At 44.8% G+C, this 13,027-nt stretch overlaps 1 non-coding gene across 1 annotated transcript; it reads right to left on the bottom strand.

Annotated features, from left to right (window-relative positions):
• Positions 1 to 11,429: 11,429 nt before the first annotated feature.
• Positions 11,430 to 11,504, bottom strand: Trnat-ugu. The gene has a single exon. It is a non-coding gene; the product is annotated as a tRNA-Thr (tRNA).
• Positions 11,505 to 13,027: the final 1,523 nt, after the last annotated feature.

Raw genomic sequence — 13,027 nt, forward strand, 5'->3', positions numbered from 1 at the left:
AGATTCTTATACTGAGTGATCTCAGTAAAGGGCACATAAATGCAGTGTGCTCATGCGAGACAGCGATATCAGCTTCGGACAGAGTTTGAAAGGGTGCTTATTGAGGGCTTACATTTCGCCACTTAGTCGAAACGTGCAAAATCCAAATTTGTAGGGCATTCGCGTATGAAAGAACAGGCATGACCATAGTCAAATTTTCTGTCAGTCACGTCTGACCACCACTATGGAGGATCACCGTTCTGTACACCAGTACATCGTAACACTTTGTCATCTGTGCCTGTCATCCGAGAATAACTGATGGACTCCTTCGACATTCTGTGTCATACCGCACCATTTGTCAGAGGCTAGCAGCAGCCGGACTAGCCAGTTGTGGTCCGGTTCATAGGCTGCCGTTAAGTCCACAATACAAAAGTCTGCGTTTGGCGTGCTGTCATCACAGGAATGTCCGCCTGCTCAACTGAGTGGTAATTGGTAATGTGCTTTCCTACCACGTTGCGGGCCCTGGTTAGATTCTCCCCCCCCCCCCCCCCCCCCGGGTTTGGAGGTTTTATCTCCCCGTGGGCTGGATGTTATGTTGTCCTCGCCCGCATCTAGTGGTCGTGCGGTAGCGTTCTCGCTTCCCACGCCCGGGTTCCCGGGTTCGATTCCCGGCGGGGTCAGGGATTTTCTCTGCCTCGTGATGGCTGGGTGTTGTGTGCTGTCCTTAGGTTAGTTAGGTTTAAGTAGTTCTAAGTTCTAGGGGACTTATGACCACAGCAGTTGAGTCCCATAGTGCTCAGAGCCATTTGAACCATTTTTATGTTGTCCTCATCATCGCCGGCCGATGTGGCCGAGCGGTTCTAGGCACTTCAGTCTGGAACCGCACGACCGCTGCTGTAGCAGGTTCGAATCGTGCCTCGGGCATGGATGTGTGTGCTGTCCTTAGGTTAGTTAGGTTTAAGTAGCTCTAAGTTCTAGGGGACTGATGACCTCAGAAGTTAAGTCCCATAGTGCTCAGAGTTATTTGAACCATTTTTGTCCTCATCATCGTCTCATCATCACCGACGTGCAAATCGCCCAATGTGCCGTCACCTGCAACAAGACTTGCACCCGCCGGCCGAATTTCCCCGGGCGGGGCCTCCCGGTCATCAATGCCCCACGGTCATTTCACTTCATTTATCACAGGAACACATGGACTGCTGATGAATGGCGTCGCATTGTGTTCAGCGATGATTGCGTTTCTGGACTACCACCGATGACCATCGTCGCCGTTAATAGCGGCGACCTGTGGAGAATTCCTATTCTTGCAACGTTTTGGAGAGGCACAGCGGTGTTACTCCTGGCACCTTGGTGTGGAAACCATCAGATATGACTTCAGGTCACACCTGGTAGTAACTAAGGAAACTATAACAGCACAACGGTACATCACGCACATCTTGTGTCGACAAGTGTTGCCTCTCATGCCACAGTACCGTGGTGCTATTTTTCAACTGGACAGTGCACTTACTCCCATGCCGTGCGTCTTTATGCTCTGTGTGCGTGATGTTAAGGCACTCCCCTGGCCAGCAAGATCCTAGTTCTGTCCCAGATGCAACGTGTCTGGGGCCGACTCAGCGATCAACTACTTTCCTGGGGAGTATCTAGGATGTCAAGGACCGATTACAACAAATATCGGCCAGCTTGACTCAGGAGAGGATACGGCTTGATGACACCCTTCCAAAAACTGCTAATGTCATTCGTCCCTAGGCTTACTCACTACTTAATCTAACTTAAACTAACTTACGCTAAGGACAACACACACACACACACACACACACACACACCCATGTTCGAGGGAGAACTCGAACCTCCGACGGGGACAGCCACGAGAACCGCGGCAAGACATCTCAGATCGTACGGCTACCCCGCTCGGCGACATCCTTCCAAACAGAATCATTGGTTGCAACAATATAATGATAAGTGGGCTCACACTACTGTTCTTTGGAAATCTGACTCAATTCTGTAACCAGTGAAACAATATAACATACCCTCTCAAACCGTGTTTACTTCTCCCTTTCTGGGCACTCACTTTTTGTCAAAAAGTTTACTGTTTGGACCAGTTTTACACTACTCACCTTGTGCAGTCCACGTCGGCTACCTACCTCCAGCCCGTCTCGAGATCTCGCTAAACTCTCGGAAGAATTATTTAACCAGCTAACCAGAATCGGGAGCAGAATGTAGACCTTTTCCTTGGCCACTTCTCAGTCATGCGAATAGAGCTGTCGCAAGATGGCGCTTCTTGGCACGAGTTTTAGGAGTTTCTTTTCCTCCGATGTTGGAAACACCGTCCGTCACTCGTCATCGGGAGATTACCCGACCTTAAAATCAACCTGGTCGGCTCCTACCCCTACTCAATTACGAGGATTAGGGAAAGACCGGCCCATTGTCTTCAGTTTGAACAAAAAACAACAGGCAACTAACCATGGCGACTGCAAAAGCGAACCGGCCTAGCACACAATGTTGGACAGGAAAGATGTTTTACAAACCTAGAAAAGATAACAATCATATAGGTTGCTTTCTTCCTTCCATTTGGAAGACATACACAGTGAAATAACGTATTTTGAGGGATATGTTTTCCATATCACTATGCAATTTCCAATTAATGTTTATCGTTTCCGAAATATTCTAAGGAAACATTGATTTCGTAGGGTGGCTGTATCTTTAGCAGCCTTAGTAATGCCTATAAAGTGATCAGATTTTTAAGATTACATGCGGAGAGATGAAGGAAGGAAGGAAGCAAGGTTGGCCAAAGGTGTTTGAATGCCAGATCTGGTATAGGACCGAAAGGAAAGCTGTTGTGGCCTTTTCAGTGGACTCAGCCCAGTATTCGTCTCATGTGAACGTCGAACGCCGAAACCCATAAATCAAGGTATCGGGGTTGAGATTTGAATCCTCCCGCTGTGCTTAAACAGCCGCCTCATGCTTCCATTCGAAAGTGTGGTAATTCGCCACTGGGTCTGTTTTCGTACGCGTTTTCCGAATGACTCGGCCCGATATCCGCACTAAGTCACAGTACAATACAGGAAGAACATATTTCAGTTGTTTATTACAGACAATCAATGAAAGATGGAAACACATTGTATATGCCACTGAATAGATAAATGTTCAAAGTTTTATGTTCGAACAGACACGATACCACACAATCAACATGAGCTCCATGCATAGCTCGAGAAACATCGAAACGGTAGTCAGTTTCATTCCACACACGAATCAACAGCTCCCTCTTTATTGAATCGACAGCTTGAACAATTCTAGTTCGCAGCTCTTGAAGAGTAGCTGCCATAAGTGGGACAAAGATTCTGTCGTTTATGTGCCCCCTCCAGAAAAAAGTCACTAGGTGTAAAGTCTGGTTACTTGGGATGCCAGAAGCAACGAATAAGATCTTATTGTCTACCTGGTTTAATCCATCGTTGTGGGATGCTGTTGTTAAGATAACACCGCACATGAATATGAAAGTGAGGCAGGGTGGCGTCATGCATAAAAATGAAATCATTGGAACCTGCATGAAGTTGAGGAAGCAACAAACATTGCAGCATGTTCAGGTATGACATTTATGTGACACTTTTCTCCACTAAAAATGAGAGGTCCATAAACTTCGTGAACAGAAACGGCATAAAACCATCAAATTTCAAGGAGTCTCTTTCGTGTTCGACGATGATACCAGGATTTTGTGACCCTCAAATTCTTACGTTATGCAGTTGACTATATGCAATAGATGAAGCTTCGATTTGTCAGAAAAGATGAGTTGTTCGGAAAAAAGTGTCCTCTGCCATATCCTGAACAACTGAAATGTAAAATTCGTATCTTCTGTTACGGTCACCGTGACGCAATTACTGCAGCTCACAACGGTTCACATGCAGGCTATGTGTCAGAACACGCCACAGCGTTGTCTGAGGAAACCGGAGTTCCTGAAGTTCCCGTCCTGTCTTGTGGACTTTCGAAAGCTCCGTGTGAACGCATCTGGGATACCCTTTACATATTCATTAGACGCGCATGGCCGATCAGTGCTCTCCCCGTTGCGTATACAACCAACTTTCAATGTTTTTGAATATCATAAACCTCCTTGTGCAGAGGAGGTTTCTCGCTGAATCGACGGCGGAAAGCACGTTACACTTGAACAATGGATTGACTTCGCGTCAATTACAACATTTAAAATGATTTCTCTCGTATAGTTGGCATGTCTCTAAAAATGAAAAAAAAAAACTTTTCTCCATCCAGTAAAATGAGCAATGTGTTTCTATCTCTTATAATTTGTAATAAACAACTGAAATCTGTTCTTTCTTTTTGAATTACCAGGTACTTTCAAAACTGTGGTACCTGATTGGGTCCCTTACAAACAACGCTATTGACGTCGAAAACTAATAACACAAGAAAATAAAATAATATGCTTACAAGTTGTTATCAGTTTTAAACAACAATGTAAACGCTTCACCTCTGATGAACGACATGCAAATAGGCAAAAAAAAAAAAAATCTACAACAACATTGGAACGCTTTCAATTACTATTCCGCCTTCTTCGATAACGAGTGTCTCACAGTAAGAGGTAGCAGGGCTGAAAGTTTAACAACAGCGTTACAACCCAAATAATAAAGGTTCGTCATGGAGCTATGGAACTAGAACGTAAAATTTTTAGCCAATTACAGACGAATAATTATTGTCTGTGCCTCAACGAATGTCCGCATGTCGTGGTCTTGCGGTAGCGTTCTCGCTTCCTGCGCACGGGGTCCCATGTTCGATTCCCGGCTAGGTCAGGAATTTTCCCTGCCGCGAGATGAATGGGAGTTTTTGTGTTGTCTTCATCATCATCATTCATCCTTGCCTAGTTGGCGGTGCGGGTCTCCCGCATCGTTCCTTTTGCTCCTCGGAGTATGGGACCTCATCATCATCCTCAACGAATGTTAACATGCTACTATATCAGTTGCTATGGAATATTTCACAGCACTCTTCACTAAGCTACTGACATTGATGATCAGCATTCCTTAATATTCGTTGGTGAAGTTAATTAAATAGAGAAATGTGCTATGGTTAAATTGTAAAAGAATGCTGTTGGGTTCAAATGGTTCAGATGGCTCTGACAAGGGAACCTCTCCATAGCACCCTCCTCAGATTTAGTTATAAGTTGGCACAAAGGATAGGCCTTGAAAAACTGAACACAGATCAGTAGAGAAAACAGGAAGAAGTTGTGTGGAACTATGAAAAAAATAAGTAAAATATACAAACTCAGTAGTCCATGCGCAACATAAGCAACATCAAGGATAACGTGAGCTCAGGAGCACCGTGGTCCAGTGGTTAGCGTGAGCAGCTGCGGAACGAGAGGTTCGTGGTTCAAGTATTCCCTCGAGTGAAAAGTTTAATTTTTTATTTTCAGACAATTATTTTGCGAAGCTGCACAGTTACACAGAGCAGTATTGTTTATGTGATCGTGTGTCAATTATCAAAGATCAGGCACTCACACATAATCAACTTCGCTCTCAAAAATTCCAAGACATCTTCAGATTTGCTTGGACATACGCAGGATTTGACGGTCTACACACGGAAAAATTTGAAAACGTTAAAAACATATGTTTTGACAGAGCACAGGGAAAACTGTGCGACTGCGCAACTGTTGCATTCATTTGTTGCAGTTTATGTGACAAACTCTTATGTTTTCATCACTTTTTTGGGAGTGATTATCACATCCACAACGAAACCTAAATCGGGCACGGTACAAGAATCTTTTTTTACCCATTCGCCAAGTGTACAAGTTAGGTGGGTCGACAACATATTCCTGTCATGTGACACACATGCCGTCACCAGTCTCGTATAGAATATACCAGACGTGTTTTCCTGTGGAGGAATCTGTTGACCTATGATCTTGCGATCAAATGTTTTCGGTTCCCATTGGAGAGGCACGTCCTTTCGTCTACTAATCGCACGGTTTTGCGGTGCTGTCGCAAAACACACACACTAAACTTATTACAGTGAACAGAGACGTCAATGAACGAACGGGTAGGTCATAACTTTGCTAAAATAAAGAAAGTAAACTTTTCACTCGAGAGAAGACTTGAATCAAGGACCTCTCGTTCCGCAGCTGCTCACGCTAACCACGGGAACATGGCGCTCCTAAGCTGCCACTATCCTTGATGTTGCCTATCTTGCACATGGACTACTCAGTTTGTATATTTTCCTCATTTTTTTCATAGTTCCACACAACTTCTTCCTGTTTTCTCGATTGTACTGTGTTCAGTTTTTCAAGGCCTATCCACTGTGCCAACTTATAACTAGATCTGTGGGGGGTGCGATGGGGAAGTTCCCTTGTGAGCACTAGGGACTTAACATCTGAGGTCATCAGTCCCCTAGAGCTTAGAACTACTTAAACCTAACTAACCTAAGGACGTCACACACATCCATGCCCGAGGCAGGATTCGAACCTGCGACCGTAGCGGTCGCGCGGTACCAGACTGAAGTGCCTAGAAACGCTCGGCCACACCGGCCGGCTGCTATTAGGAAGAAGCTCTAACACTAAGATTCAGTTACCATAGACGGCGTGCCAATTAGCCTGTTCATTTCAGTAGTGGCCATGGATCTGAACGCCTACGCGAGTAGACAGAACGTCGATCAACAGTCCGCAAGGCAAAACAGGATCCCTGACAGCTACAGCGCTGTTGACGCGGGTGCTTCGAGGGTCTGCCACGACCAATCGAGTAACGCAATTTCGTTTACGTTTCTATGCCGACATCTCAGTGTTACCGTTGTGTTAGGTATCAAAGGGCTGCACTCCGCGGCTGAACGTTGTCAACAGCTCTGCAGGCTGTTGTGAATATTTTCTCACTGCACAAACTAAGGATTGGCACCTCATAAGTAGCGCCCGCTAATACCTCAAGGAAGCCCTTAAGTCCGAGCTCACAAAAGGCCGATGATATTACGGCATTCGGCACCTCACATATTTTCTACCATGCAACCACTGCATTGGCTGCTAATGGCAACAGGGGGTGGGAATTGAGGTATCCAATGGTGAGCATGAGGCCATGGCGCGTAGTTGAACTGCTTGGTCGATCAGTCACTCACAACAATGCTGCAGTGCTAGTGTTGTTGACACGAAACAGGGCTATGTTAACGATAAACAAAGCAAACATTGCACACTATCTACAACAATAGTTGCCGAAATTGACATTTTCTCAGAAAAAACCCAAGGAATTTCGCAGCATGAGAAAGAAGTGGCAGACGAAATATTAGCGTTTCTGCAAGATGAGGCAGTGGTATGTGTGGTGTCGTATACGCTCGACTGTGCGGACAATGTACATAAGGAGTACATAGATTATGATATGTGCTTAACAAGTGGAAGTGATACTGAAATAGGTGTCGAGCCATGTAGTTCATCATCCTTGTCAAACAGGTAGCCGCAAATCCTGTCTACAGTAAACGTAGTAAAAATGGTTCAAATGGCTCTGAGCACTATGGGACTCAACTTCTGAGGTCATTAGTCCCCTAGAACTTAGAACTAGTTAAACCTAACTAACCTAAGGACATCACACACATCCATGCCCGAGGCAGGATTCGAACCTGCGACCGTAACGGTCTCGCGGTTCCAGACTGCAGCGCCTAGAACCGCACGGCCACTTCGGCCGGCTGAACGTAGTAAGGGGGAGGGTACTAAACATACGTAATTACGTACATGGAAGGTCATCCGCAGCATACAGAAAAAGCAATTACGAACAGATTTCGAGTATGTCCGCAGCAATATGACCTTGAAATGCATAAGAAAAACTACGGACACTCAAGAGAGCACAAGGCGCATTTGTTACAAAAAGTGGTGTTCGATACAATGTGGAGGATAGTACCGTGCTACATTATGCACATCAAATTGTGCGCAACATAGATTACAGTGATTTCAAGAGGCGCAGTGGATGGTTGCATAACTTCAAACAGTGCTACAGAGTTGGAAGACGTAGGATACCGAAATTTCAAACAAAGCGTGAGCTTTGTGCTGCGGGAGAATTGGAGGTGCTCTGACCCTTACGATTCTTTCTCGTGTGCGTGACTTGCAATGATAGTGGTGAATATTTACGTCACAGCAAGCAAGAATGGGGATAAAAGGTGTAAGAGAGCTACAACTATGATATCACCATTCCTTTTGGTCAATAACTGGTCAATATAACTTCCTTTTGCATGATTCCTGCTGTTGATATAAAAATCATTCTCCTTTAGAGAAACTTATCCCTCCTATGACATTGCGATTCATAGCACCTAGAGCTGTTTAGTCCCCCTTAAACATCCCAACAACCACCACCACCACCACCTAGAACCACTGGATAAAATCAGCCTCTGGATGTTTGTTTCTCGCCAAGCCTGTAAAACATATTCTCTCACCATCTGTAGCTACGCCTTAAAAATTGCCAGTTTCACGATAAGCTCAACAACAAACTGTTTCGCATTCCGTTGGCTGCCATGACTTTCGATCAGTTCTCATCACCCCCTTACATCAGTATGATCCTATACACATTCTTTAAGAGTGGTAATCTAACTGAACGTTCTACATGGTTTATAACTCCCAAGGAGGTCACCTTCCATCTTGAAGGTGCAAATTTTTGTGAACACTGTGGCGCGCCATTTTTCACTCGGTGGTCGTGGTGCAAGTTAATGGTTACTTTTGAACATTTCTTGAATGTCGACGACGTCCATTTTGTGTGGTGTAACACACACATCGCATAGAAGGTTAATCTCTGCGCTTCTCAGACACTCATTTTCTGTCGCACTGGCGACGAAAATGGTGAGTTATTAGCAACTGATATTTTTTCGTGTCATAATTGGTAACACAATTCTTTCAAATGAGCCTTACTAAAGATTGAACCTGCGACCCCGCACTCAACGGTTTCCTTATCAGAACTGCTCGACCCGAACGCTGTTGTTGATTGTGTACATATACTTCTGGCCTGCAAGACAGCTGTAACAAATATCGAGTTGGTATCAAGATTACTGCATGGTTGGATACGCAAATGACTAAAATTTCAGCAGAACTGCAAATTATTAAAATTTCAGCGCAGTTGCAAAAAATAGGTGGGTGTAGCAATATGTACAGTTTGTGTACACCAATGAGCCAAAATATTATGACCACCTGTTTAATAGTGCATTGTTCCACTTTTCATACACAGTACAACAGAGCTCGCACAGCTCAAACAAATTCCGCAAATTACGGGATGGTGGTCTACAGGCACGCAACTGGCGCCGACATGTGTTCCAGTGGGTACAGATCGGCACATTTTCCGGCCAAGACAACAATGAGAGTTCACTATAACACCCCTCAAACCACCGTAGCACGATTCTGACCTTGCAACAAGGACAGTTATCCTGCTGGAAGATGCCATCATTGTAGGGGAAGACCCCCAGTAATGTTCACGTAGTTCACTACCGTCTTGATGCCTTCCATTAGCACCACAGATCCCATGGAAGCCTAACTCAGTGTATCCCAAACCATAATTCTGCCCTTACCGCATGCATGTTTCGTGTAAGGACCCAGTCGTTGACCTGGTGTAACTGGAAATGCGCTTCATTCGACAGACAACAGGTTTCTATTGATCCCCGGTGAAAACTCAATGACGCTGTACCCACTGCATTCATAACTGACGATGTCGTTGGGTGAACACGGGAACACGTGCGGGTCGTGTGATGTGGAGGTCTATGTTCAACAGTGGTCTGCTCCGAAACACCTGTGCCCGAACCAGAAGTCGTCAGGTCTGCCACAGATCGCTGCCTATCTTCGATTACATAGAGGGGGATTCTCCAACCTCTACGTTTTCTGAAGAGGTGTCGTAGACGGATATCATACGGCTTTCTAGTTATTTCACCATTCTTCATCCACTCAGGTGCTCACGACAGTAGTATGCCAACAGGCGATCTGCTTCGCCGTTGCAGAGATTCTCGTTCCAGCACCAGGGCCATAACAATGTGCTCTTTGCAGCCAGTGTCTTCGCTGTAATGACTGTCCATTCCTCTCTCAACCACTTATATTCTTTCCTGCATCATGTGCCCTCTACACCATCAGGAGGCATTCAACCTCGAGGTGGGCAGTAGTCATAATGATTTGGCTCATCAGTGCATGAGGAAAGATTACGCTGCGGGTTTCACTTTCAGTTCTCATATTTAGATGTTGGTTACTTGTGAGAAAAGCGTATTGCTGGTGTAAGAAGGAGAGCACGTCCCGGAATTCGACAGTCGCTGCTTCGTGGCCTGTCCACACTGCAGTTTATCGTTGCTCCTCCCATTGGTACGGATCATGCCAATGTCATGCAGTTATGGTGCAGTGGCCTGGTTTATTCGTATATCTACATTTATAACGTAACTATTTCTGTCTTTGTTCTTTCTTTTCGCTGCTACTTCCAGAGCGGCAAGTCGTTTCTGCTACCTTGCGTGACCTTGCTACCACATTCGGCTGCAACCAGTGCAACCACCAAGTAAGCTATGCGCTCTAAAAGACTAATAAAGATACGTTTTGACTCTATTGTTGACTACTTTCACTGAATATGTGAGGTGACAGATAAGGTATAAAAGGGCAGAGGATTGGCAGAGCTGTCATATGTGATTCATGTGAAAAGGTTTCCGACATGATCATGGCAGCACGACGGGTATTAAAAAACTTTGATCGGGGAATGGTAGCTGAAGTTGAACGCATGGGACATTCCATTTCGGAAATGGTTAGGGAATTCAGTATTCCGAGATCCACAGAGTCAAGGTTGTGTCGAGAATATTAAATTTCAAGCGCTACCCTCTCACCACAGACAAAGCAGTAGCCGACTGCCACCACTTAACGACTGAGAAAAGCGGCGTTTACGTAGAGTTGTCAGGACTAAAGGATAAGGAACACTTCTCAAATAACTGCAGAAATCAATGTGAGGTGTACGATGAACGTATTCCCTAGGACAGCAAGGCAGAATTTGGAGTTAATGGACTATGACAGAAAACGACCGGCGCGAGTGCCTTTGCAAACAGCGCTACATTGCCTGCAGCACACCTGCTGGGCTTGTGACCATATCGGTTGGACCCTAGACGACTGGGAAACCGTAGTCTGGTTAAATGAGTCCCGATTTCAGTTGAGAAATACTGGTGGTAGGCTTCGAATGTGGCGCAGACCCCACGAATCCGTGGATACCAACAGTCAACAAGGCACTGTGGAAACTGGTGGTGGCTCCACAGTGGTGAGGGTTGTGTTTACATGGAATGGACTGGGTCCTCTAATCCAAATGTACTGATAATCGATTGGAATTGGTTATATACGGCTATTTGGAGACCATTTGCAGCCATTTATGGACCACGTTCTCAAACAACGAACGTAATCTTTTTGGATGACAGCGCGACATATCACCGTTACAATGAAATGAACACCCTTAGCTGCTTACAGGCGTTGACATACGTCACCGGGGACAGATGAAAATGTGTGCCTCGACCGGGACTCGAACCCGGGATCTCCTGCTTACATGGCAGACGCTCTAACCATCTGAGCCCCCGAGGGCACAGAGGATAACGCGACTGCAGGGATTTACCTCTGGCACGCCTCCCGCGAAACCCACATTCTCAACGTACTGTCCCGCACTACATTCGTAGTGTCCCCGCCCATTATACTCATTACTCGCGGCGCGTTTCCGTTTCCCGTAAGAGTTCGGGCACTGTTTATGCATTCGCACAGACGAAGAAGATGGTCAAGTGGCCGGTGAGCCTTAACTATATAGTTACTAAGATGGTACATATATCACCGTGCTATAACTGTTTCTGCGACGATTTGGCCACCCACATAGCCCGACATGAATTCCATCCAACATTCGTGGGACGTAATCGAGAGGTCAGTTTGTGGAAAAAATCCTGCAGTGGCAACACTTTCGCAATTCTGGACGGCTGTAGAGGTATCATGGCTCAATATTTCTGCAGGTTACTTTCAACGATTTGTTGAGTCGAAGGCAAGTTGCGTTGCTGCCCTACGCCGGGCAAAAGGAGGTGCAACTCTATATTAGGAGGTATCCATGAGATTTGTCACCTCAGTGTAAGTGATTTGATATTTATTTCACTGATATTCATTTGAAACAAAAGATAACTGTGTTCTGAAATCTGTTTAAACTACTGCAAAGGCTCTCGTAATTATTCAATACGTCTAGTGTATATTATTGCGGTTGTTACGTAAATACCTTCATTTTTCACTGATACTTCACTTCTTACCTTATTTATCTTTGAGTCAACGTAGTGTAGTCCGTCAGACAACAGTGCCCATATTGACCACAGTGGAGAGGAACAAATTCAAATTTAACACGCGCATTTTCATTCTGAAAATGAAAACTATAGTCTAAAGAAATCGGGTTTTTGTCCTGAAGGGAAAAGTTTTTGCATTTGCCCTTGAACTCATTGCTAGAACATTGTTTGAAATATTACGACTTTGCTTTAGTAAACAAGTGAAACAAGCAAGCGAAATACGTTGCTCTGCTATTGCAGCAAATTTGTGAATTTATTCACAGAGAACTGCTTAATCTTGTTAATTTACATTTACCTTACAAAATGCTGGAAGTCACATTACTCTTGGAAGATGGCAAAGCGATCTTTGCAAGCACAGAATTAAATTTTTATGTGTCAAAATGGCATTTCCATTCCACACTTTCCACCACTTTACAACACAAAAATTAGCTTTTTCTTGTGCACTAGAATTGGTTATCCCGTTCCATATTTTTCTCAATAAATTCCGGTACAGGATAATTAAAGCGAGAGTTTTTTTTTCTCTGCAGAAGTAAGTCTGTGGGTAAGAATCAGAATAGAATGGACCTATCGGTGTTTATTTATTTATTCATTGAATTTTTTATTTCGTGTGTGCTACGTTTCCTTGCATCCTCTCCCTTATGCGACCTTGGACTGTGTGATTGAGATATTATGTGAAGTAGCAGAAAGTTTTGATCGGAGGTCGTAGCATTGCATGAGTAGAGTGGTTCTGTGGTAGGATAGTACCAGCCCCTAAACGCGAAAAGTGTGACAAAGATAGTGTGCAAGTCAGGCCAGA

This window comes from Schistocerca americana, chromosome 3 (genome assembly GCF_021461395.2).
Source record: "Schistocerca americana isolate TAMUIC-IGC-003095 chromosome 3, iqSchAmer2.1, whole genome shotgun sequence".
Classification (NCBI taxonomy): domain Eukaryota; kingdom Metazoa; phylum Arthropoda; class Insecta; order Orthoptera; family Acrididae; genus Schistocerca; species Schistocerca americana.